A 27,639-nucleotide genomic window follows, 5' to 3' on the forward strand; every position below is an offset into this window, starting at 1 on the left:
ACTGAAGCCTCCCCCCATCTCTCAGAGGACTTCATGGCATCCCAGGGGGGCAGATGCGCCCTGGGGGAGGACGGGGCGTCGGAGACACCCCACTCTGCCCAGCCCACAAGGTCAGGGGTGTTACCCACCACACTTGAGAGTTGCGTCTTCTTAAATCTGCTCTAAAGTGAGCCCCGTGAGACCCCACCGCCCGCAGTCCCCGCGCACCCCGCACGGCCCCTTACAGCTGCCGGGGTCAGAGGCCCAGGACAGATCCCTTGCGGCCACACTATGCGCTGCTCTCTGCATCATCGAAGTAGGACCGTCCCGCGAAGGCCAACCAGCTGACCCACGTCCTACAGGCGAGGATTCTCTCACCCGCGACATCTCAGTGACTTGGGTCAGGGTTTCCTTTTCCGTCCTTCCCTGTTTTCCGCCCCCTAGTCTTGCATTTGCAAAATCTAATAAATGTAACTGCGCTGCTGTGGGTAGACCGCACTCGATGGAGCCTGACGGGAGAGTGCATTGAGCCTTACAAGCGGGACATCATGGACCGTCTCACGCACACGCGGTTGGTAACGTATTAAGGGCCATTACTGGGCAGCCGGAGAGCTTCTAGTACCTGCTCAACCTTGTCCGCGTCAGGTGCCGTTCAGGGGGACAGTCCACAAGGTCAGGACTCAAGGTCGGGGGGTCAGTCGGGGTTTCCAGAGGCCGCTTAGTGTAACTGGCCCCTGAGGCAGAGCCCGTCACGTTTTGTCCAGCCTCGCTCTGACCCTTTGCCTGAGCCCTCCTCTTAGCCGGTCACACCTCTGCTTTCTTCTCTTTCTGCCTTAGCAGAAGAGCGTCATCCTTAGAAGTAGACACCCGGGTTCAAATCTCTCAGTCACTCCGTACGGATTTGTGGCCTTGGCAAGTCAGAAACCTGGCTTGCTCTCCGGCTCCCAGACCTTGAAACGCAGCTGCTACCTGCATACTCCGTGTGCCCGGACATCTTGCAAATCAAGCCCAACTTCTCATGCAGGCTGGTGCCCGTCACCACCACGTTTGGTGACCACTAGCTGCACGCCATCACCCGTTTCCTGCTCTGACTGTGTTCCTTCCTCCGCCCCCAGGGGACTGTGCTAGAAAGCACCCGAGACTGGAAAATCGGGCTCTGCCACCTAATGACCCTTGTGATTCTGAACGAGCCCCCTAGTTTCCTCATGAGAAAAATCGATACACACACACTACGGGGGTGGTTCAGATGAAGTGAGTAAAGGTGATCATGTGAGTAATGATAACAGGTCACGTTTTGCTTGTTTTCGTATTTTATTCATAGTCAGTATTTGTGAGGACCTATTGTACGTCAACCGCTTAACACATTTCGTCCTCGCAAATGTGTTTGCTGATTAACTATTATCATCTCTTTTATTTACATGAGCAACTCGAGCCCAGAGAAGTTAGGTAACTTGCCCAAGGTAACAGAGAGAACACCGCCAACCGTCCACAGCGCGAGTCTTTTAATCTCCACCCACCGGAGCCGCCTGCCATGTTTCAGTGCTCCACCTGGGTCGGAATGAACAAAGCCACAGAATGTTCTAGATGGTGCCGTTGTCTTTCTGGCCAGAGGCCCCACCTCTTGGCGTGCAGATTCCATTGTGCTCTTTGGTTTTCCAGTCTTCCGGGTGTCCATACAACCAGTGATACATGATTTACAGAGCTAATTGTTTCCACGTCTGCTCCTTGAGATTCCTCAGGGTGGAGGTTAGGATACGTGCCCTGCTAACTCTGCAACGCTGAACAGAGGGTGGTCAATGCCAGGAGAATGGTGTGCAGGCCCAGGGAGGGGCCAGGCATTTCGGCCCCAAGGTGTGTCCTCCTCAGGCTCACGGTCCCCCAATGGAACCTCTTCCGCGAGGTCACGATTGCTCTGGAATGGTGAGAGCAAGAATTCTCCGAGCTTGGAACACTCTAGGACAGTCATTTCCAGAAACGAATCCAATGAATAAGAGTAGATTCGATTTTCTCTAAGAAGAATCAGTTAACGCAGTAAATTCTCTTATAGGCGAACTACTTTGGTCTGAGCAAAGCAGTGAGTTGCACGGTATATTCTTCTTTGGCGTGTACCCACTTCACCTGCAGTCCTTATCATTTATAAGAGAGAAGCAGCACTCCATGCATAGAGCTAATGTACGAAACATCACTTACGAAGGTGTCCCTCTGGGTGACCTGAGGCTGCGTCCTCTCGGCACCTGCTACCACTGATGCTTGCTTTCTTCTGCCCTCAGACGCACCTGTTCCCAGCCCAGCCTCCCCGCCTTGCCGGGAATCTCCTCTAGGTGGGTGCTTTCTAAAAAATGTTTCCTTCCCTGGGACTTAAATTCAGTCCTTCACTATTCACATAGCGGGGATTCCCAGATTCTCTTCTCTCAGCTGGCTCTGGTCCATAAGCCACGTTCACGTACCTGTGTGTGCTTTATTTTGAGAGGCAGAGGCAGAGAGATGAGAGGGGGAGGGGGAGGGAGACAGAGGGAGAGAGAGAATCCCAAGCGGGCTCTGTGCTGTCAGCGTGGAGCCTGATGCCAGGTTCCAACTCAGGAACCGTGAGATCATGACCTGAGCCAAAATCAGTAGTCGGACACTGAACCGACTGAGCCACCCAGGTGTCCCTATTCATCCTAATATTTCAGAAAGTAGAATTCAACTTACACTCAGGGACATCTGAGATTAAATGAAATTGAGATATATGGAGCTATGATAATAGAACACTTTCCCATGAATTTTTTTCTTGCCCATGAACATACTTTCTGAATGGCATTAAAATATTTTGAGTGGTTGCTATGGAATAAATTTTGTTCCCATCCAAATTCAGATATTGAAGTCCTAACCGCCAAGGTGACTGTATTTAGAGACCGAGCCTTTAAGAAGGTAAGCAAGGTTAAGGGAGGTCATAAGAGTTGGTCTCGATCCAACAGATGTGGTATTTTTAGAAGAAGAGGGAGAGACCCAGGGTGTCCACACACATTGGGAAGACCCCAGCCAGAAGGTTCTCTGGCTGCAAGACAAGGAGAGAGGCCTCAGGAGAAACCAACTTGTACGACAGCTTGATCTTGGACTTTCAGCCCCCAGGAAAATAAATTCCTGTTGTTTGGGGCACCTGTGTGGCTCAGCTGGTTAAGTGTCTGACTCTTGATTTTGGCTCAGGTCATGATCTCACGGTTCATGGGATGGAGTTCCGCATCAGACTCTGGGCCGACAGCGCAGAGCCTGCTTGGGATTCTCTCTCTCCCTCTCCCTCTGCCCCTGCCCTGCTCTCACAAGTGCATGGCTCATGCTCACTTTCTTTCTCAAAGTAAAAACATTAAAAAAAAGAAATTTCTTGTTGTTTAAGCCTCCCAGTCCTTTGGTACTTTGTTATGCAGCTGCCACTGACTAATATGACGTAAAAGACAAGACCAATGTTGTCATGGTAACATTTGGAGTAGTTTTGTGAATGAACTAAAGCTTAGCTGAAAGAACCATAATAGAGAAATAATAGATTATTAGATCTAAGTTCATTTAATTCTAGACGTCTTCCATAGGTGTATGTGTGTTCAGCATTAAAGTGTAGCAGCTACCCATCGGTGAAAAAATTCTCAGCAAAGAAGAAGAGAAGAAACCTTCATCCAACAGCTAATGTCACACTTTTTTAAATGTTTATTTATTTGAGAGACAGAGAGAGAGAAGTAGTTGGAGAAGGACAGAGAGGAAAGGAGACATGGAATCTGAAGCAGGCTCCGGGCTCCGAGCTGTCAGCCCAGAGCCCGATGCGGGCCCCGAACGCAAGAACCTCGAGATCATGACCCGAGCCGAAGTCAGACACCAGCCGACTCAGCCACCCAGGCGCCCTAATGTCACATTTAATGGCAAACTACTGACTGCAATCCTCTTGAGACTGAGCAAGGTTTGGGTGTTTGCTCTCACCTCTTCTGTTCAACGTATCAAGGCTGTAAGATAATGGTATCCTATCTAAAACTCAAACGAGTGGAAAATGAAACACAAAATACCATTTACTATAGCCTCAGTAATCCTTAGCAATCCATTTTATGAAAGATGTTGAGGATGTCAAAAATGATGACAAACGTTATTGAGAGAAGACAGAAAAGTGTATGTGAAGAGACAGACCATGTTCATAAAATGAAATAGTAAATGCTGTCAAGATACCTGTCTTCTCCAAATTGGCCTATAGATTGAATATGATCCGAATAAAAATTCCTGAAGGCTTTTTTGAAGTGGTTGTTAGGCTATTTAAAAATTCATACATACATATACATATACACATATCCATACTATATATATATATATAGTATAGTGTGTGTCTGTGTGTGTGTGTGTGTGTGTTTGTGTGTGTGTGTGTGTATGATATGGAAATTAAAAGTATCTAAAATAGTTTGAAAAGTTGGAAGAGCTGGGAGACTTGCACCAACTGATCTAAAGACTTTCTAGGATCATGGACCTAAGTGGAGATAGTAAAACTCTAAAAAATTCTAGTATGAAACAAAGAAAAATTCTGCAGTTTTGAAGTAGGCAGAGAATTCTTAAGCTAAAAAAAAAGCAGATATCGTTAAAATGTATACATTTTGGGGTGTTGACTTTGATAAGTTTCTTTATGGGTTTTGGACACTAACGCTTTATCAGATAGGTCATTTGTAAATAGTTTCTCCCATTCCATGGACTGCCTCTGAGTTTTGTTGATTGATTTCTTCTCTGTGCAGAAGCTTTTATCTTCAAGAAATCCCAATAGTTCCTTTTTGCTTTTGTTTCCCTTGCCTTTGACGATGTGTCTAGTAAGTAGTTGCTATGCCGAGGTAGATTGCTGCCTATGTGCTCATCTAGGACTTTGATGGTTACCTGCAACACACCCCCCCCCAAAAAAACCCAAATAATCCAGTTCAGAAATGGGCAGAAGGCATGAATAGACACTTTCCCAAAGAAGACATCCAGATGGCCAACCTACACATGAAAAGATGCTCAAGATCACGCATCATCGGAGAAATACAAATCAAATCAAAACCGCTATGAGATATCACCTCGTATCTGTCAGAATGGCTAAAATTAGCAACACAACAAACAGGTGTTGGCGAGGATGAGGAGAAAGGAAAACCCTCCTCGCCCTGTTGGTGGGGATGCAAACTGGTGCAGCCTCTCTGGAGGACAGTATGGAGGCGCCTGAAAAGTTAAAAATGGAACTACTTGAAGATGCAGCAATTGTACTACTAAGTATTTACCCAAAGGATGCCAAATTACAGATTGAAAGGGACACATGCACCCTGGTGTTTATAGCAACGTTATCAACAATAGTCAAACTATGGAGAGAGCCCAAATGTCCATCGGCTGAGGAATGGATAAAAAAGAGGTGGTATATCTATATAGATATACCACCTCTTTTATATATATATATATATATATATATATATATATATATATATATATATATATAATGGAATATTACTCAGCCATCAAAAAGAATGAAATGTTTCCATTTGTGACAACTTGGATGGAGCTAGAGTGTATTGTGCTAAGCAAAATAAGTCAATCAGAGAAAGACAAATACCATATGATCTCACCCATATGTGGGATTTAAGAAACAAAACAGGTGTACCTATGGAAGGGGGGAAAGAGAGAGAGAGAGAGAGAGGGAGACAACCATTAGAAACTCTTAAAGATAGAGAACAAACTGAGGGGTTGATGGAAGGTTGTGGGTGGGGGATGGACTAGATGAGTGATGGCCATTAAAGAGGGCACTTGTGATGAGCACTGGGTGTTGTGTGTACGTGAGGAATCCCTGAATTCTACTCCTGAAACCGATATTGCACTGTATGTTACCCAACTAGAATTTGAGTAAATATTTGAAAAAGAAAAACATAAACAAATAAAATAATGAATTAATTTAAAAAATTAAATAAAATGTGTACATTTATCTTCCTTGAAGTTAAAAACTTCTACTCTTTAAATGACATGGTTAGGAAAATGAAGAGACAAGCCATTGACTGGGAGAAAGCATTCTCAATCCATGTAACTGGAAAGGAGTTTCTATCTAGATGACACAAAGCATTTGTACAACTCAGTATTAAGGGGAGAAAAGTTCAACGTACGTGAGCGTAAGACGTAAACAGACACCTCATGAAAGAAGATACGCCAACGTCCACAAGGCTATGAAAGATGGTTCTACGTCATTAGTTATAAGGGAAAGCGGGGAAGACCTGAGGGCAGCAGTTAAACACAGTGCTTTGAATCGATCAAACGAAAACACACACATACCAAGTGTTACCGGGCATCTACACCAACACTCCCAAGAACAAACAAAAACCCTTGCTTGTTATTTTCATAATTCTATTATACGAGATGAAAATGATGTTTAGCCCGTGATTTATTTTTGAACGCTTAATTCTTTAAAGTAATTGGAGTGATTCAGAGCCAAGTGCCTGTTATTCACCACATTGTGGGGTGTGGAACTTAGTGCTTGATGAGGCAGAACTATAGCCTCCAGAGGACTGCAGCCTGAGTACCTACAAGGTATTCTTCCTCTGGACTTACACATAGCTGCTTATGCTGTCCTTGTGCAAACAAGAAGCCTTGCTGTGGATACTAACTAGTTTTGTTTTACTTTAAAAGCCTTTGCATACGACTCAAGGTATTGACTTCCCAGCATTAGGAAGGAGACTTTCTTAGTACACATTCTTATTAAGGCTGTTTAATACTAATGAACGTGAACTGCAGGGGTCATCGCTTATTTCCAGCTCTTGGTTCTTTTTTTAATTGAAAAGAAGCAAACTTTAACAACCATTTCTAAACTAACTTCTTTTACGTACAAGATGATTGTTATTCAAAACTTAAGAAAATCAGTGAAAAATGTCTCTGTAATGAAGCACTTGGCTTTTAATTATTAAAAGTAAGAGTAGAGGCACCTGGGTGGCTCAGTCGGTTGAGCGTCTGACTTTGGCTCAGGTCGTGATCTCACAGTTCGTGGGTTCCAGCCCCACATCAGGCTCTGAGTTGACAACTCAGAGACTGGAATCCACTTCCGATTATGTGTTTCCCTTTCTCTCTCTCTCTCTCTCTCTCTCTCTGTCTCTCTCTCTCAAAAACAAATACACTTAGGAAAGATTAAAAACAAAGTAAGGGTAGATTTTATCCATAATATTTTGGGAGATTAAAAGCTAGATTGATCATCCTCTCTCTGACGGTACTCATAGAAGGATTGCAAAGAGCAGAGCAAAACATATAAGAATGAAATATCATTATCTTGTGCCTTCGTCAAGAACTACTGGTGACAGTCCCGATAGAAATGTTTCTACTTTGAAACACAATTCCAAACAGTCCCAATTTCTGTTTTCATTCGGAACTAATTAGGACAATAGAGACAGTACCTACACATAGATTTTCAAGTTGACGGCCTCAGTTGTTGAGAATCACTGTATTTTTTGGTATTCTTCATCCTCAAAAGCCCAGCGCCCAGTTACTCCAAGAGACCTTCCCAGCTTCTCCCGTTCCCTTTCAAGTACCAGTGGACAATGTTTTGGTATATTTGTTTAGCTTTAGGGTATCTAGAATTGCCTTTCACTGTCAGTTCTAATTTTAAAAAGTGTGTGTTAGGAATCCCGGAGCTAAGAGGATCCTCACCATGCGTTTATTCCCAACACGCAACCTACTGCCATTGTGTCTTCGCAACGTGACAACCCACTGATGATTCTCAGGGAGAGGGAACCCGCTGCTTCAAAAAGTCATTGTTGGATCATCTAAGCTAACGAAATTCTTCCTTAACATGTGAAAGCATCAACACTGTGGATCAAACAAATCAAAACTGTTAACACCTGTTGTCACAGTGTTTTAGACTCTTCTGCGTTGACTCAACTTATTCGAATGGGTGTTTATTATGTATATAACTCAACTAACTATGAGAATGACAATACATTTTCCTTATATTATTTGGAAGTTAAATATAATAAGCAAGAGAGCAACCTCATGGGGCCACCGAGAACAAGCCTCCCATGTTTGTCATGCCTACGTGTCTATGTCCCAAAGGCACCGCTCAGACCTGTCTTCTTTCTTCTCTCACAACCTCTACATTAACTGTCTCACGTCCTTCAGTGATAGCACCTAGAGCCTTGACATTAAGGAGTATGCTTACTTATGTTTGTGCCCCAACAACTCGTACAGTGCTTGATGTGAATCTAGATGGGGACTCGGCTAATATTAGCAGAACATGTAAAGGACTTGACCTTACACTCCCCTCACCAAGATGATTACTTTTCTCTGAAAACGCACAGGTTTGACTCTATCTTTCTTCAAGTGCAGCCCCAAGGTGGCTCCTGACCAATGTCTAGGGCAATATGCCTTTTTTTCTTTTTTTGTAATGGAACCCAAGGCTGCTGCTTTTGTGTTTGGGCAGCCAAGATACCATTGGTTCCCATGGAGTCATTTGCTGATAAAATCTCACGTTCTTTACCTGGTTTTACTCTGTCGTTCTGTACAGGTCAGTGTTGATGTCACTAACTTAAGTCCATTATTTCTAGTTCATCATAATGTCAATCATACATGCTTCCTATGTGCTAAGAATAATCCCAAGACTTTTACTCTTTTCTTGCATTAACTCAATTAATTCTCACAGAAGCTCTGTGAGAATTACAGGAGTCTCAGTTGCTTAATTAATAAATGGGTTTCTCCTTGAAATTGTAGGGAATATTCTAGAAGATCAGAAGGTACTGCCACAAAAATGAGAATTAAGAGAATCTAGGGGCACCTGGGGGGCTCAGTCAGTTCAGCGTCTGACTTCAGCTCAGGTCGTGATCTCACGGCTTGTGGGTTCAAGCCCTGCGTCGGGCTCTGTGCTGATGGCTCAGAGCCTGGAGCCTGCTTTGGATGCTGTGTCTCCTTCTCTCTCTGCCACCCCCCCTGCTCACATTCTGTCTGTCTGTCTGTCTGCCTCTCTCCCCCAAAAATAAATAATAAGCAAACAAAGAACTAAGAGATTCTTAAATTTCTAGAAAATGTGCTTTAGCAATATGCAGAGCCCCTTGCCACCCAAAGTGTGGCTTCACACCAGCAACCTTGCCCGGGAGCCCCACAGACACGCAAATTCTCAGGCGTTTCTCTGGATGTACTGAATCAGAATCTGTGATTCTACACGATTCTTACTTCCTTCCTGGGCACGTGCAGGCCTGAAAAGCAAAGGTCCGTGGAAGGCGGTGCACAGGGCGGGAGGGCGGCCGAAGTCCTAGCTCCACGCACAGCGGCTGTTTGAACAAGTTACTTAACACTCCTCACCACAAATGCTTCATTAAAACGTAAATAAATACATGCAGCAAATGCCATCCACCTCAGAGTTGAGTTTAAAATAAACTAGATTAGGGGCGCCTGGGTGGCTCAGTCGGTTGAGCGTCTGACTTCGGCTCAGGTCATGATCTCATGGTCTGTGAGTTCAAGCCCCGCGTCGGGATCTGGGCTGACAGCTCGGAGCCTGGAGCCTGCTTCAGATTCTGTCTGTCTCTCTCCCTGTCTCTCTCTCTCTCTCTGCCCCTCCCCCACTCACACTCTGTCTCTCTCTCTCTTTCTCTCTCTGCCCTTCCTCCACTCACGTTCTGTCTCTCTGTCCTTCAGAAATAAATAAACATTAAAAAAAAATTTAAGGGGTACCTGGGTGGCTCAGTCGGTTAAGTGTCCGACTTCAACTCAGGTCACGATCTTGCGGTCCGTGAGTTTGAGCCCCGCGTCGGGCTCTGGGCTGATGGCTCAGAGCCTGGAGCCTGCTTCCGATTCTGTGTCTCCCTGTCTCTCTGACCCTCCCCCGTTCATGCTCTGTCTCTCTCTGTCTCAAAAATAAATAAACGTTAAAAAAAAATTTAAAAATTAAAATAAACTAGATTAAATATATACACCAGATCAGCCCAGCACCCAGAACGTCACTGACATCTTTCACGTCTTTATTGAATGCAGACATGAGAGTTTGAAACAACGCTTTCTCTCCTCCGATTTAAAAAATCAATACACGTTCTTTGTGGAAAGTTGACAAAACGCATTTTTAATGCCCAGTTTTATTTCAGCGTAACGCTAGATAAAAGCTAGCACATCCACAGGTATTATGTCAATTTAAGCGGCTGTTATGAAAAATACTTGCACTGCACCTTAGGAAATCAGGTCCTGTTTTCATAAGAGAATCTCTGACAACAAGAACACAGGTGTCAAAAAATGTGTCTCGCCAAACAAAGTAAAACACCAAAACCAACTTTCATAAGAGCTGAAGCTCAGGAGGAGGCCAGGCTTTTGAACTGGGCGGCCACGTCTGGGTCCAGAAGGCTCCACTGAATAGATGAATGATACCAGGCAAGACGTTCAGGTCACGGAAACCTCAATTGCTTCTTCGGTACGTTTGTTGGTGTATTTCATGGAGGGAGAGATCTAACTCGGAGGCTGCCATAGCGTAGGTGCTTGATAAATGGTAGCCATCGTGATGATAGGGTTTCAAGAGGGTTCTTTCTCTGCGCCTTGGCGTAGAGACTCAGTATAGGGTTTATCATCCATGTGGAACCCAACTCGCGTCGAGACAAGGGATAGTGTGGCAGAGAGGGCTCCCTCCGACACAATGTAAAGGCTAACACGTCCAAGAGGGTAGCTGACTTATCAAAGCAGCTGAAGCCGCAGCTAGCAGTGAGGACATGTGGTCGCCTGATCCTGTGTAGGGTGCTAATGCTTCAAGATGGTCAGCAAAGCAGCCAAAGACCACGGTGTGCAGAATGGACGTCCTGCTGCTCCAGTAGATTTTACCCAGAAGGATCGGTCGCGGCACATGTGTCCAATTTGCCTTTGAGTCTCTTTCTGTGTCCTCCAGTCTTTCAGAATCGGTGAAAGTGAGGTCATTGGAAGAATAATCGGTCCATCATTAAAGGACAAAGTTACATAGTTTAGCTTACAGAATCTGTTTTAAAATCTGTTGTATATACATCTAGGTGACAGGCCAGGTGATGTCAACAAGCTCATTTTGGCACAGAGAGGGAGTCTGAACCGATTCCCAGGGAATCACTCCAAAGTAGCTACGTAAAACACCTCACTTCCGCTCCTGCCCGACAATGGCTGCAGAATGCAACTGGGGTGTGGTGGGGAAGGCGTGGGCTGTGGTCAACAGAGACGATTCTGCTTAACACAGCAAGTTTCAGAACTCCCCTTCAGTGTCTAGTCTGCCCACCAAGTTACTGGGCTCGGGGCCGGCTCCGTGCACATTGGGATGAGTGTTCGTGAACTTTCTGTCTCCTGCCAACGTGAAAGGCCGTGGCATCCCGTAGGATGTTCCCCTTTGCTCATTTGAGGAACGTCTGCTTGTTGCAGTTCTTGGACTTCTAATGGAAAATGCAAAACAAAGCAGCAGTGGGACAGAAAATACAAGGAGCCAAGGCAAGAATGTTTTCCTGCAAGTTTTGAAGAGAGATGCATGGCAGTGAATCCCTCCATAATTGTGCTTGCTCACAGGGAATATGTAGCCTCCAACCGTGCCACGTTTGAATTGACCAACATGGGTTTGACTTCACAGTTGGTGAAAAATGGTTGAAATGCTCTTTCATTGTTGGGTGATCTCACGGGAGGAAACACAAAGCTGTACAGGCCTGATCCCTGTACCTGGCAAATACCCAGGAGAGGACACGAGACAGACACAGGTGCACAGAGACAAAACCTAACAGGACTGGGGATGTCACAAGGCAGCGTGTGACAGGGTTATGTGCAGGTCATGGAAGAGGCCGGCTTCCAAGTGACGGAAACAACGTGCTAGAGAGAGTGGACATGTGCAGAGAGGAGGTGTTGAGAGTCCTTTTCTGAAAGGTGGAAGGATTCCAGATACGCAGAGAGTAGAGGGCAGGAGCTGAGACACAGCTGTAGAAGGGGCGAGGTTTTGTCCTAGAAATTTGGACTTTTTGTTCTGTGTTCCCTTTCTTTCCTTTCTCTCTCTCCCTCTCTCTCCCAATATACATGTAAATGACAAAAAAAAAAAAAAAACCAAAAAACATGTGTTACAACATGCTTAGCATTTATTTACCAAATGACTTTCCTTCTAATTTTGAGTTGGAAACGCCATCCCCCAAAGGCTCAAGACCTTTTGTTTTGTTTTTGCGGCCAAAATAAATATTAGCTGACCTGAGGAGACATTTGAAAAATCCCTGGGCCATCTTAACTCTCCAAAATCAAATATTTACTGACCTGCAGTTATCAAAATAAAAGCTTCTGCTCGACAGACAGTGCTGGCCAGCGCAACAAAGGTTGGCTGCAGAATGCTACAGTTGGACTGTTGAGACCTTACTAAAGAAATTGCTTGATTGCCAAACCATATTTTTTTGTTTGGAAAATTACTAAGATTGGCCATTTTTGCACATGAGTAATAGTGTGGGATACCCCGAAAAAGGCGTGGAGGTGGAGAAGAGGAAAGGTCGCTTTATGGACGATGCAGATTTCAAAACAGCTGTGAGGCTCATACGGAAAGTCAACGACTTCTCCCTGAAATAAATACTCACTGAAAGATGCACACTTCACACCATCATGCTTGCTGGCATGCCAGCCCGTCTCTGGTCCCAGACCTTTGTGTTTACAAAGAGATTTTGCTGTAGAAAGCAGCCTCAATCAAGTGGACTTCACTACTTTGGAATTTATGATTTTGCTTGTAGACATCGTGCGAGATTCTTCTTTGAAGATAAAAGAGAAAATGTAATTTCAGGGCAATTTTTTTTTTTTTAATTTTTTTTTTCAACGTTTATTTATTTTTGGGACAGAGAGAGACAGAGCATGAACGGGGGAGGGGCAGAGAGAGAGGGAGACACAGAATCCGAAACAGGCTCCAGGCTCCGAGCCATCAGCCCAGAGCCTGACGCGGGGCTCGAACTCCCGGACCGCGAGATCGCGACCTGGCTGAAGTCGGACGCTTAACCGACTGCGCCACCCAGGCGCCCCAACAGGGCAATTTTTTAAGCAGTTGAGCAGGCCGAACTATTTTTAAGCACCGGGGGAGGCATTTACTTGCATGTGAATATTGTATACGCTTTTCTGCAGAGCAGGGGTATAGTCTCACGGTTAACTATCTTCTGTAGCCAAATCGTATGAATTGGTGAGATTTGTAACTTCTCAGCCACCTGCCTGGGACATTGGGTAGTGTTTCTTCTTACTTATGTGTTAGCTGCAAGACACAGGTACCTCTGGGACACTGAAGCCTGGAAGTCTTAAGATTTGGGGGGCTGCTATAAAATTCAGACTTCTCCGGCATGTCATTGCATATCGTATTAATATTATCGTATCGACGTTGCGTTGACAATAGGCACATATTGCCCACTTGCTGAGTGTTGGCTGTGTTCTATACATAAAGGCAGGGTATCCGCTGCCTTAGAAGCTTAGTATAAATTATCCAGCACAATTGATAAAACAAACAAACAAAAACAGATGAGCGAAAGGGTGAAAAGAAAGCCAGTCCTCTGTGCATGGCGTTGTAAGTATATTAGTCCATGCGGAACATGGTATCAGAATTGAATAGGGCTCCCATTACGGAAAGATCGTAAGTTTTACAACGTACAATCTAGAGGGGACAGTCACTCTGTGTAAACAGCTGAAAAATGGACAAGCGTAAGTCTCCTTCCTAGAGATTTTGACAGGACAGAGCTGGGGTGGGGTCTGACCAGAATTGGTGAGACGCTTGGCAGGAGAGTCCGATGCTGTCGGCTGGAACACGGAGGCAACAGAAACTGGGACTTTGAGAATCTGCGTGCCAGTTTTGACTCTGCCATTTTCCAGACACTCGACTTTTGTGGCGCTCCTGGTGGTCTGTGAGATCTGCGTGCCTACAACGTAACACATTGTGGACAACAATCGAGAGGAAGGAAGGAAGGTTGCAAACACTGTGATCCTTTGTAAAAATGCACGAGCTTGTTATTTTCAGAGACGAGTAGTTTGGGTGAATGAAGTCTTTCATGTGGATGTTTTACGGGCATTTTATCAAGCTGGTTTGCTCACAAATAACACCTTCCACAGCTCTGATCAGAGCTCCACCATAAACCAAGTGTTCAGTTCATGGATGGACCGAATAGTTCCTTCTGGCTTTTGACACAACAGGACAATCCAGGAAGTGGATGTGCTTGCGAATAGTACGGACAACTTGCATGGCCCCACCAATACAAGACCACGGTGGGTTTGAGTACCGAGGCATCTGTTACCTGGATAAGGTAGATGTGCATGTTAAGAAGAGACATGGACGGTATAGGGGCGCCTGGGTGGTTCAGTCGGTTGAGCGTCTGACTTCAGCTGAGGTCGTGATCTCACGGTTTGTGAGTTCGAGCCCCGCATTGGGCTCTGTGCTGACAGCTCGGAGCCTGGAGCCTGTTTCCGATTCTGTGTCTCCCTCTCTCTCTGCCCCTCCTCTTTCTCTCTCTCTCTCAAAAATAAACATTAAAAAAATTAAAAAATATAAAAAAGGACATGGAAGAGGTAAACATGGTCCACATTGACCTTCTATAGATGAAAACTGAATTTCCTGATATTAAGAAAATACAAGGGATGACACTAATGTAGATTAGATACTGCCAAGTAAACGATTAGGAACTTGAAGACATTGTGATGAAAGCTAACTGAAATGAAACACAGAGACAGAAGTGGCTGAGAAAAGCGATAGCCCTCAGGGAGCTTTGGAACAACATAAAACAAATGCAGGAGAAATGAAGAAAATCGTAGTCGAATTGCTTAAAAAGAGTGATAAATAGAGAATGTTTAAAGTTTCCAGATTGCAAACAAAAATTATATAGAGGAATAAAGATGAAGAGGACAGCCATTCCTCGTCAAAACTAATGGAAAAGAAAAGACAGGGAAACAGTGTCTTTATTAAAGTACTGAAGGAAAAATATTGTCAACGTGGAATTCTAGAATTCTGTGCTTGTACTTGATGTTAAGACTTTCTATACAGCTACAATCACAAAATATAAATTATAAGGATAGACATATAGAGCAATGGAAAAGAACCAAGAATCTAATAGTAGATATGCTCGTAAGATCAATTGATTTTTAAGATATATGCTCAAATAATTCAATGGGAAGGAATTTTTCTTTTCAATAAATGGCAGTGGGTCTATGGAATGTCCATATGCAAAACAATGAACTCAACTCTTACCCTGCACTATCCGTGAAACTCTAAGTCAAGGACTACATATAAAAGACAAGACCATAAAACTTCTAGAAGAAAAAAAGAAGATCTTTATGACCTTGGCTTAAGGAAATACTTCTTTCCTATTACTTGAAAAGAATGAACCATCAAAAATGGTGATCAACTGTTATTCATCAAAATTGAAAACTGTTTTCCTGTTCAAAAGACTTAGATAATTCAGTGGAAACACAAGGCCACACACTGAGAGTAAACATCCGTAAAACACACACTCAATAAAAAAAAACTCGTATCCAGATTGTATCTTACCATTCAGTAACATGAAATAATTACATCAACAAAAGGCGGAAGATAGGTCCACAGCTCGTGCATCCAAGAAGATACGAAGATGGTAACAAGTAGGTTCATGAAGAACGCTCAGTCAAAAGTCATTGGGGAAAAAAAATAAAAATGAGATCCCATGACCATGGCTAGAGGGATAAACTTTAAGAGATTGATCAGGCCAACAGCTGGCAAGACTGAAAGGCTCTGTGCGTGGAAATTCAGGGATACAGCCGTTTTGGGAATCAGTGTGGTAGGTTCTTGCAAAGTAAAAATATTCGCACCATATGTGTTAGTGTCCTAGGCTGCCGTAACCAAGTCACCCCAACTGGGTGGCTGGAACAACAGACGTGTATTGTTGTAGTGCAGTTCTGGAAGCTGAAAGTGTGAGCACAAAGGTGTTGGCTGTGAGGGAGAATCTGTTGCAGCCGCTTTTCCCTGGATTCTGACAGTCCACCAGCCCTCCTTGGCACCCCTTGACTTGCAGGTGCACTGTCCCGATCTCTGCCTTTGCCTTCGCCTGGCGATCTCTCTGTGAGCGTCTGTGTCCACCTTTCCCCTTTGGTTAAGGACCCAGTCCTGTCTCATTAGGGTCCACTCTAATGATCTCGTCTTAACTTGATCATTTGCAAGCTTCCTAACTTGATCATTAACTTGATCATTAACTTGATCAATTTCCAAATAGGGTCGTACTCCCAGGTTGGGAAGTAGAACCTCAACATCTTTTTAGGGGGACACTATTCAACCCATACTATCAAAGGGTCTAGTGATCCCACACATAGGTGTCTTGCTCCGAGGGTTTTGTGACGGTTACATGAAATTTAAGTATCAATGTGCCTGTTGTTAATATACGTCTTACTGTATTGAATCGAGTCCTCCATTTCATACATGCAGGTGGGGGAGAAGGGAAAATTGATTTATTCTGTCCTTCAACGCACGCAGATGGCACAAAATGCATTAATCGCGACGTGCAAAGTCCTGCTCTTGAGGACCATGCACACTAGCGGAGGACGTGCCATGTGGCTCTCAGAACCTGTAAGGCCGGGTCCTGCCTTATACAAGAAAAGGTGCGGAGAAAGTGTTTTTGTAAATTCAAGAGGGCTAGCGACTCTTTCCCTTTGGAGCGGGTCAGAGATAGCATCACGGGGAAAGTGGTGGTGGACCCCATGGTCGGAATTGTGGACAAGCGGATGGAAGAAAAGATGGTCCAGGCAGAGGGGACACTGAAGCGGGTGAAGGAGTTGGGCGTGTGGAGAAGTACAAACAAGGAGCAGGAAGTCACGGACACGCGGGTGAAGCAGACCTCGGAGCAGTGGGTGGGGGTCCACCCCAGGAACCCAGGAGGCCGGCCCCCGAGATGGTCTGTGTTCTGGAGGCCATAGGGATGAAGGGACACAAAAATGACAGGATTACTCCTTCTTCAGCAAGATGTGTCTGGCATTGGGTGCAGAGTGGTCAGAAAGGGAAGAGTCGCGCGGGGACCACTCGGTGCGCGGACGGTGCGGGAGAGGTCCCGCTAAGGGGCTGTCTTTTCTCCGCGTGGGGAGGCTTCCTGTTCACATAACCGGCCCCGTGTGGATCAGGTAACCTTCTGTGAATACCAGTCCAGCGGCGACATGACTAAGTAGTGGAAAAGGTGAGGATCTTTGGAGTAAAAGAGCAGGTACTCATGGAATACCGCGGTCTGTCCCTCCCTCTATGGGGGCGGGGGAAGCCCTCGACGACACAGTTCTGCTGCAGTGATGCAAAACTCAGCTTTATTTTTGCCAAAGGAGCGGGATAATTTCCTCGGAATCAGACCTCTGAATCATCAGCATTTGAGATAATGCCAACAGTGCAATGTTTAACAGGTGACCTTCATGCCATTATATTCTTCTAGAGGAGGACGCCCTGAGCATTCGGGGAAGCAGCACAAGGGTGCAGATTTCCAACTGTCCCCACATGGCACGACTTTTCAAGGTCAATGGCCAGAGAAACGGTCCCCGTGAGAAGATAGGGGATGGCTTGACATCACAGTAAATGCATACGCTGGTTTTCCAGGGGGGGCAAAGGCGAGGTTGTCTGACCATCTTGAATGTCCTTGGAAAGGTGGGCCCGGCAGTCTGTGTCCTTGGAACGCACTGGGGGTGTCATCGCCCACCTAGATGCTGGATCTGCCCCTCTCAGTAAGTGGCCACTTCCGCCTCCCGGCTGCTTGAGCAGAGCTATGTCTCTGAGCACAAGCTCAGTGATGACGACGGGAGACCCAACCAGGGGCGAGGGTTTCAGGTCTCCCCAGAGGGCTCGGAAATGGCGGCTGTGCTCAGCCAGACCCTGCACATATGTGACTCTGCAGGAAAGTGGGGGCTCCCTCCGGAAGGCGACTCCGGATACCAATCTGTCACTGGTGCACAACAGAATGAGTTTAGGAACAATTGAGTTGAATGCACACATGTACCATCTCCATGAGTTCCCCAGAGGGCATTTTAAGCAGGAAGCAAGATGTTTATTACTATGTAAAGCTCTGAGCTTCCTGGGTAAGAAATCTGTTCCTGTATTTCTTTATTTATGCCTGTACTTCATATATATCCACAGAGTAGAGAAAAATATTTTAGGCAGGAGCATCCCTGAAGACAAGGCAGGCTTGTATTTATAAGGGAAAATATCTGGAAGTTACTGGGTGACCTGAGGGCCAAAGGAGTCTGTGGCTCAGTGCGAAACGTGGCGAAAAGTCAAAACAGCAAAATAACCTTCCAAGATCCCACACTGTTATTGGCTGGATGGAAGTGTGAGTCCTCATCTCTTGATGCCCTGTTCCCACTTCTAATGCCATGTAACAAACGGCCCCAAAATTCAGTGCCTTAACGAGCCAGCAAGTGTTTCTCCTTTGCACTAATTAGTTTGGGCGGGTGTTTTCATGCAGGGTCGGAGTGTTGTACCCCCGGAATAGGGGAGGAATAGGGGTGCATTTGCCTCCAGGAGGGCTCCCTCTCGAGGCAAGCAAGTGGGCCATAGCTGTTTCCGGGGGAGGCCAGGCGAGGCTGTATTCAGAAACCTCACGGGGGTCTCGCTCTGTCTCCCTTACGGCGCGGGTCTACATTTTGTCTGGTTGTTGCTTATTTATTTTACTAGCCTTTATTTTTTAGAGAAGTTTAAGGCTCACAGCAAAACTGAGGAACAGGTCTAGAGATTTCTCATACATTCCCCGCCCCCACGTACCCACAGCCTCTTCTATTATCAACATCGCCCACCAGAGCGACTGACCGATTTGTTGCAATTGATAAGCCTGCATTGACACCTCATGATCACCCAAAGTCCATAATGTACCTCGCTGTCCACTCATGGTGTTGTACGTTCTATGGGTTTGGACAAATGTATAATGACAAGTGCCCACCATTATGGTGTCATACAGAGTAGTTCGACTGCCCTAAATCTCTCTGGGCTCCGTCTATTCACCCCTCCCTCTACTCTTGGGGACCACTGGGTGTTATAGACTGTCCTGTAGTTGAATCAGACACGATGTATCCTTTTCAGATTAGCTTCCTTCACTTGGGAACATGTATTTAAATTTCCTCCCTGTCTTCTCATGGCTTGGTAGTTCTTTGCTATTTAGTGCCAAACAATATTCCATTTGCCTGGATGGACCACAGTGTGTTTACTTACTCACCTGCACTTTGGTTGCTTCCAAACCCAAGTTGTGTGTGTGTGTGTGTGTGTGTGTGTGTGTACTGCGGCTATAGGCATCTGCATGCAGACTTTGTGTGGATACAAGTTTCCATTTCCTTTGGGTAAATACCAAGGAAGACAATGGCCGGAGGGCGATTGCAGGATCACGTGACGAGTTTTGTACGAAGCCACCAACCTTCTTCCAAAGTGGATGCAGCATTTTGCATTCCTGCCAGCTGTGAATGAAGAGTGTCTGTTGTTTCGCATCCTTGCCAGCCTTTGGTGTTGTCAGTGTTCGAGATTTTGGCCATTCTGATAGGCGTGCGGTGGTGCCTCGATGTTTTAATTTGCATTTCCCTGATGATGACATATCACGTGGAGCGTCTTTTCATCAGCCTATTTGCCATCTCTGTGTCTTCTGTGGTGAGGTGTCCATTCGGGTCTTTGGCCCAGTTTTTAATTGGATTGTTGGCTTTCCAGTTGAGTGTTGAGAGTATTTTATGGTATATTTTAGAGAACAGTCCTTTATCAGATATGTCTTTAGCAAATATTTTCTCCCAGTCTGTGGCTTGTCTTCTAATTATGCTGATACTGTCTTTCGCAGAAGAAGCTTTTCATTTCAATGCAGTCCAGTGTGTCGATGGTTTCCTTCATGGCTCATGCCTTGGGTGTTGGATCTAAGAAGGCATCTCCATGCCCGAGGTAGTCTAGGCTTTCCGCTATGTTATCTTCTAAGAGTTTTATAGTTTTGTGTTTTACATTTGTGTCTGTGATCTATTTTCAGTTCATTTTTGTGAAGAGTGAGAGACCTGTGTCCAGATTCATTTTTCTGCATGGGGACCATTTGTTGAAAAGAATACCTTTGCTCCATTGTATTTCCTTTGCCCCTTTGTCAAAGGTCAATTGTTTATATTTACATGTGTATATCTCTGGGCTCTCTGTCCTGTTCCATTGATCTATCTCACCAATACCACACTGTCTTGATTACGGTAGCTTTGTAGTAAGTCTCGAGGTCAGGTAGCGTCAGCCTCCAACTTTGTTCCTCTTCGATGTTGTGTTGGGTGTTCTGGGTCATACCTTCCTCTACGTGTGAAAGCACGTTTCCTCTGGAAGCTCACGGAATCTTTCCCATTCCCTTAGTGTACGGGTTTTAAAGCCTTTTTAGATCCTTAAGAGTGAACATTGCCTAAGTCAGGGTTCTGTCTCAGTTGTGCTGTTGTTTTGACATAGAGCCCCTAACGAGCTCTGTTTTATAGTTGCTAATGTGCACCTATGATTGTACCATTGTTTATGTTGCCGTGATGGCTTTATTTACATGTTTGGGCCCATGGTATCGTAAGGCCTGCAATATGATATTCTTGTGTCATCTCAGAGATGTAGAAATGTTGTTCTCATTAGGGTGGTTTCAGAAACAACCTCAGAATGTAAAACACTTTCAAGGAAAGCCTCTTCCTGATCAACTTTAAGTAAGAACAACACATCTCTCTTCATGGCGATTTTTGAAACGTGATTCTCCGGGTTAAATGTCCTAGCCATACGTTATCTACTTTTAGGATAAACACAGCATTTAACTTTGATTAAATAGGGAGGAGATGTGAATTTAAATGAGTGGAACTCAATTATTGGACTGATTACACAAGAAATATATGTTGTCTATTTTAATCTGCTTAATTACTGAAACAAGCTTTTCTTTGAAAATTACTCCATTAGTCCAAAGAACAAAATCAATGCATATTCAATTAATATTAATTATACAACAAACGCAAAGTTGAGTCAGGTTTAGCACAGTCCAATACTGTGATTCTCTTATTGGTAAATTGAAAATTAATTTGCTGAAAGAGAGGAGGAAGGGTGTTTCTGACTTCACTGAGCCTCAGCATGAATGTTCCACTGTAAATGTCAACCAATCTCAGACCTGTAGGGATTTGTATGCGAGAATGCAAGGCTGGGGCGGGGTGGGGGCTGGCACACCATGCTTCAGTTTCCTCTGCTTCCAGTACAGACACTTGAAAAGACCTGTGGAACGAACTTGGAAGGTTTGGGGACAGGAGATTCCTCGTGCAAAACAATGCTTTAGTGATTGTAGAGTAAACAGATCAGAAGATGGTAAAGGGACTTTCCTTAAGCTGCACACAAGTTTACAAATGAAGGAGCACAGCTGTGGTCAGAGGTGTCTGTGCTGCTGGGTCACAGTTCTCTTGGGGGCCGCTGCCCAGGACGATTCACTTTGTCCAGAAAGAAGGAAAACTGTGCACAGCTAATTCATACCGCAAGCAAAGTCCACCCGTCACTGAAGAATGGGGGGCGCGGGGGAGGGACTTCAAGAGCTCTTCTTCCCAGGACTGGAGCTCTCCTGGTCATGACTGGACTGAGCTATGTCTCTGCCCAGTACAGATTTGGTTTTGGAGGTACACCTTGTTTTAAATAACTCTTTATTTTACAAAGCTTTTTCTTTTCTTTTTTTTTTTAATTTGACTTTTATAACACTTCTACCAGGCATACAGATATATATATGCATATATATATATATATATATGCATATATGTTATATATATATATATATATGCATATATGTATATATATAATGCATTCATTGTAGTATGTAACTAACATATATCACATATATCAATTACATTACTTTGGTAAAATAAATGCATATATGTGCAAGTATTATTCTCCATCTGTAAACTAGTTTTCAGACTCAGGTGGAATACTCGTGTCAAGTGGCTTAAAATGACACAGCTGGAATTTGAGGCTGCATTCTCATAGCCTACTTCTCTTTCTTCTGAGCCAGAACTCCCATTCAATAAACTGAGTTGTTCATTGACAGAAATAGAAGAAGATATAATGATCCCCAACTATACTTCAATGGTCATGCAAACTTTTCTGCCTATGCCGGTCAAGTTAACATCAAACTGACCACTGATCTACTTCTCAACATGCCCTTAGTCTATGCCTAAATCACAAAGCATGAGACTTAGATGTGTAATTAATTCACTCACTCATTTATTCACTGATTGGAGAGGTACTTATGATTGCCCACTGTGCGCAAGTCTCTGGAGGCGTATGCTTCCTACCGTTACAGAGTCGAGAGGGAACTGGAGTAGTGTCCAAGAATTGAGCCAGTATAGGAAATGCTACAGGGATGGTCAGGGACCTATGGCACCCATAGAAGGGAAGGACCAGACCAGAAGAGCCAGACAAAGCTTAGGTGGCTTTTCTAACACTAGTTAGAAGTAAGAATTAGCAAGGCAAGTGGTGGCTCTGTTGGTTGAGCCTCTGACTCTTGACTTTGGCTCAAGTCATGGTACCAGGGTTGGGGGATCAAACCCCATGTCAGGCTCCACGCTGAGGGTGAAGCCTGCTTAAGATTCGCTTTCTCCCTCTCTCTCTCTGCCCTTCCCTCACTTGTACTCTCTCTCTTAAAAAATTAGCAAGGCAAAATTGAAGTCTGAAGGTTTGGGGAGGAAACAAAATAATGTTCTTGATGGAATCAATGGCAAATGCCAAGGACCGAGTGCCTTCTCTAGTTCGATTTCTCTTTTTCTTCCTTAGTTCAGTTCTTTCAACAACCCCCTGAGTTTGCTTTACTATGCCAGAAACACACATGCTCCCCAGTATCCGTGCTTGACCTGTATGGATGCCAGGGTTCAGGAAGGCAAAATAATATACCCCCTCCTGGAACATAGCAGAGTCAGACTTAACGTTTCTTTTCACAGTACTGCATTGTAATTAACCATGGTTTACATGAAAATTCCCAAAGCACCGTTTGCCTTTAAATAAGGAAAAGATAACAGCCGTTGCTGTGGCCAATTAGATTAGACCTTAAAATCATAGAACGAGTCAAGGTAATTTATTCAATGCGTCCTGACCCTAGAGATGGCTACGTAGCCATAACTTTTCAGTGGTTTATGTGTCATTAAGTCCGGAAGTGGGACAGAGTTTACGCGGGCAAGAGACAACCTCCCATCCCGGGTGCGGTAATTCTCAACTTACACTAATTCTCAACTTACTTCCACCTGTTCCAATTCACTGTGTGCTCTTTCCTCGTGCTGAGTGGACAGAGAGGGTGACAGCGAGTACCCCGTGGCTTCTAGGTTGCTTCTGGAACTCTACATGTGGACATAGAAACAGGCAAAGGGCTTCCTGCCTATTTCCTGCCTTCGTCCCCTCCTCTCGAGCTGTCCCGGGCACGTATGTGCTGGAACACATCCCCTCATATCCAAATCACCAAGTCACAGGCACCTTTCCCTTAGGAGACAACACGTATTCTCTAAAAATCAGCCCCCAGAAATAAGCGATTACGACAGAGGGACAGTAATACAGTTGCTAATCGTGTTCTGTTGCATTTGGATCCTGCTGGATGCCTCACCGCTCAGACTTGTACCAAATGTTCATGGCTTTGGGGAAACCCCTGTCTTCACACAGTGGGGCGCGTCCCTCCTGGTGACCTGTCTGCCTGGCAAACCGCTCTGCTCGCTTACCCTCATTTTCCGTCTTCATGCTTCTAGATCCAGCTCGCACATCGTTTGTGTTTTGCCGCCCAACATCTATTCGGACTCCTTCTAGTGAAACGGGAGTGGGGGTTTGGGCGGTAGGGGGCTGGGGTGTTTTTTCAAGGTTCCTAACCCACGCGGGCCGGATGCCCTCGACTTCATCTCCAGCCTCTGAGGCGGGTGAACGCCAGCTGGCCTGCTCAGACGAATGCAGTCCCCTGAACGCGTTCCACGATGTCTTCAGACTTGTGCTGGCTCTTTGCAAAACCGGCAGGTGTTATTATGCCTGCTGTACTTGAACTTGGAAGAAACCCAACAGCGCTGGAGTTGATGCTACCTCGTGCCCCAGCACGTGAACTGAAAATGAAGCCAACCCCCCCAACCCCCACCACCTGGGGAATGCACCCAAGAGAGAACGAGGGAGGTAGAGTCAGGTGAAATCGGCTGAGCCCCTGACCTCAACCTCAACCTCACCCCTGACCAGGGATTGGCCTCTCTGTTTCATCCACATGCCCTTATTCTTTAAGCAAGTTTGGGGTGTTGGCTTTTGGCCATTTTCCGCTGGGAGAACGTTCACTGATACGCTTTGCCCATCTTGCCAGGCAGGATAGATGGCTCCACCTTCCGTGTTCTCAAAACGCTCGGTTTCTATACATCCCTTAGCAAATGGTTTGTAGTTCGTTATATGTGTCTGTCGGCCTCTGGAGGGCGCTAACCACGGCTAATTCCTCTGTACGTCTCGGCAGATGTCAGCACAGTGCCCGGCACACAGTAGGTGCTCAGTGAGGGTTTGTTCAATGAACTCCCAAGTTTACTGCTCTTCTGCAAGCTTCCAGTTGCTTTCCCTCTCTGTGTGTACAGGCTCCGCCTCCCCCAGAATGAGAACGCGGCAGTGCAAAGCTTTAATGATTAAAATAATTAAAAGGCAGTAGAGTTACATTATCGTGACAACCTCCTCAAAGGTGAACCAAGTTAAACACAGTCAACTGATTACCATTGGAGGGAACCAAATGTAGGATAGGAGACTGTCCGCTGTTTGCAGAGAAATGTCACCATTGTTTTTCAAGCCTATTTTTCCAGGGTTGTATTATTTCAATCCTTCTACGGGCGCTGGAGACCTTCGAAAAAGAAGGGTACGAGCATTCTATTGATGAAAAGGTAACCTTTAAGGGATTTTGGAAGAGAAGAAATATCCATCCCTGAGAGTGTCCTCCAAAGCCTTCTGAAAATGCTGCCAGCTGAATTATGACGATATTTCCACTTCGGTTCAGAAAATCCACCCCGCCAGGATTGCAAAATACCAGCCAATTAGCCATCCAGACAGCACGAGTGCTTTCATTAGCCCTCAGATGTTTGCTACATCTCTCTCTTGTACCCATACTGAGTAAAAAGCTCTCTCATGGACCCCAAGTGAGCGCAATCGATAGACCAGTTCCATTGCATTTGTACCCTGGCTGCTTGGCAGATCCGTGCACAGTGACTTCACTGCCACTGCCCCGACATTGTTGTCTTCGTGCAATTTTCACGAGAATCCTTTCCCCTCGTTCAGTGGAAGGAGAGACCATATTAGACCTTTATCGATCATTTCTTGCCTGGGACAGAGCGCCAGGTAGCTAAAGCCTACGCGTGCTGCTTCTGGCTTTCCATAAATTACTGGCACATCTGTCATTACTTGGCTTGAACAGTGCTTTTTGCCATTAGGTAACAATGCTCTTGAATTTCGCCTTAAAAGTGTCATTCTGAGCACATGAACAGAACAGCATGGTACAGGTTAGGACAACAGACCGCTTCTGCGTCTGCGTTCACGGTTCTCTGTGACTTGTGAAAGAAATCACTTTTCTCCCCTTGATCTCACAGGCTCATGAAAGAGAAGCAATTGGTAAAGACAGTCTATAAGGGTCATGATGATGTTAATATTTTCAGATTCTATATTTCTTTGAGAGGGTAGCATGCTCCTTAATGTGCTTGAAACGTGGTCATCGCTTGAGAATGCTCTCAGAATTCCTCGTGTCTCTTTGGCAATACTCACTGTCTCTTCCTTCAAGTATCTCTGCTCAGGTGTTAACAGGGGAGCGCATGCTCCCGTAGAGGTCTCTTTCATGTTGCGGGAAGCAAGAAATGTAATCGTATGTGAGAACAAGAAATTAGAGCTCTAATTATCTTTACATCACAAAGAAGTGTGCAAGCATTAGAATGCACTCTTGGAATATTAACAAATCTGGAAAGTGTTGCCGTGTTTGGGGTTCTTCTCTCCATTGGCTGATGCTTTAACTCAAACTTTCGAATCCAGACAATTTCCGATGGCGTGTAAATCCCACTCAGGCCCTACCTGCCTCAGGAGGTATTCTCTGGTATCCGGGCCTTGCTTTGACATATCTTCCCACGCTCCCCCAAGCACATATCAGTCATTCCACGCTGTCTTCACAATGCTGTGAGTCGGAGCAATGCTCTGCATTTTGAGTCCCTTGAAGGCAATGAGTATGTCACACCCCCCCTTGTACGCCCAATACCCAGCCTAATGGGCAGCCCATCGTAGAAATCATAGTCAATGTATGGAAAGAAAGTTTAGATAAAATTTATTAACAAAAATCTTCAACAACAATGACAAACTTAAGTGACCACGTAGAAGAATTCTCAGAAATACGTATGGTAGATAGGAAATGGACTATTAGGAAAGGAATAGTATGAAAAAATATGAAAAGAAGGTAATGTACTTTTTGTGTTTCAGAAGTGTAATCAGACCAATATGGCTAAGGTACAGTTAGGTTGAGAGGAATTTGCAAAAAGCTTTGAAGGTCAGATTAAGACTTTATGAAAATATCCTGTTGACCAGGCTAAGGTTTTCATGAATTCGTTCTGTGGGCAATTTCACCGTGCACACACATTATCAAGATGGAAAGTATCTCCCTGGGCTTCTGTTTCCTCATATGTCAATTAAAGGGGTTAGGTTCCCACGTGCTCTCCAGGGTCCGCCATGACCTGTAACCTATGCTGTAGAGCCTGGCTGGCTGGCCCACCACACGTAGAAGGGGCTTTGGAAAGGGTTCTCCTCATCTAGTCTGCCGCATCTGAGCCCAAGATGATAAATGACTGTAATGATCAGTAGGACCTACTCGCTTCAGCTTCCTTCCCTAACCATCTCGAAGGCAGTTCTTTAGCTCAAGACTTTACAAACCCACAAGATCATTAGTTGAGGAGAACCAAACAAGAGAGGCAGCCTATCACCCTGGAGAGTGCTTTTCTGCAGAGGGACAGAGTTGAGTCAGAAACCACCTAGAACCAGAGCCGAATTGACTTCCTGTTGAGAAAGGCTGTGTGTTCCAGAAAAAGAATCAGAAGCAGAAGCCGGAACACTGAGGCCGGTCATTTAGGTATGGGTTGGCCAGAGTGGGCAAATCTGGAACGCTGAAATCAACGTGGCTGGACTGAGATGTCCAAAGTACCCCAAGAAGACCCAATGGAACCAGTGTGGCTACCTTGCTGTGGCCACATGGGCTTGTATCTCTATCAACTTTTCATGGAGGTTTCCACTTAGGTCTTCCAGCCCCAAAGACACTTTAAAAAAGTTGCAAGCCATACAGTTTGGAGGCAAACCAACTGATGGCAAGCTCAGATCGATTATAATGTCTTGTACAGCGACAGATTGTGACTAGACTTTGGTGATCATTTCATACTGCACATCAGTGTTGAATCACTATGTTGTATACCTGAAACTAATACAATATTGTATGTTACTGACTCACGAAAGAAGCTCAGATTGGCCAATATGAAGGCTCTTTGACAAATGATTCAGGAAAGGCGCTGACTACCATGAATGGCAACCAAGTTATGTGGTTTTGTGGCAAAAGAAAAATGGATGTTATGGATGTTCGGTGTAAAAATACATGACCCATGGGGCGCCTGGGTAGCTCAGTCGGTTAAGTGTCCGACTTCAGCTGAGATCATGTTCTCACCATTAGTGAGTTCGAGCCTCGCTTCAGGCTCTGAGCCTGGAGCCTGCTTCAGATTCTGTGTCTCCCTCTCTCTCCTCCCTTCCCCTGCTCATGCTGTGTCTCTCTC

This window comes from Puma concolor, chromosome A3 (assembly GCF_028749965.1).
Source record: "Puma concolor isolate L17-30 chromosome A3, mPumCon1.1.hap2, whole genome shotgun sequence".
NCBI lineage: Eukaryota > Metazoa > Chordata > Mammalia > Carnivora > Felidae > Puma > Puma concolor.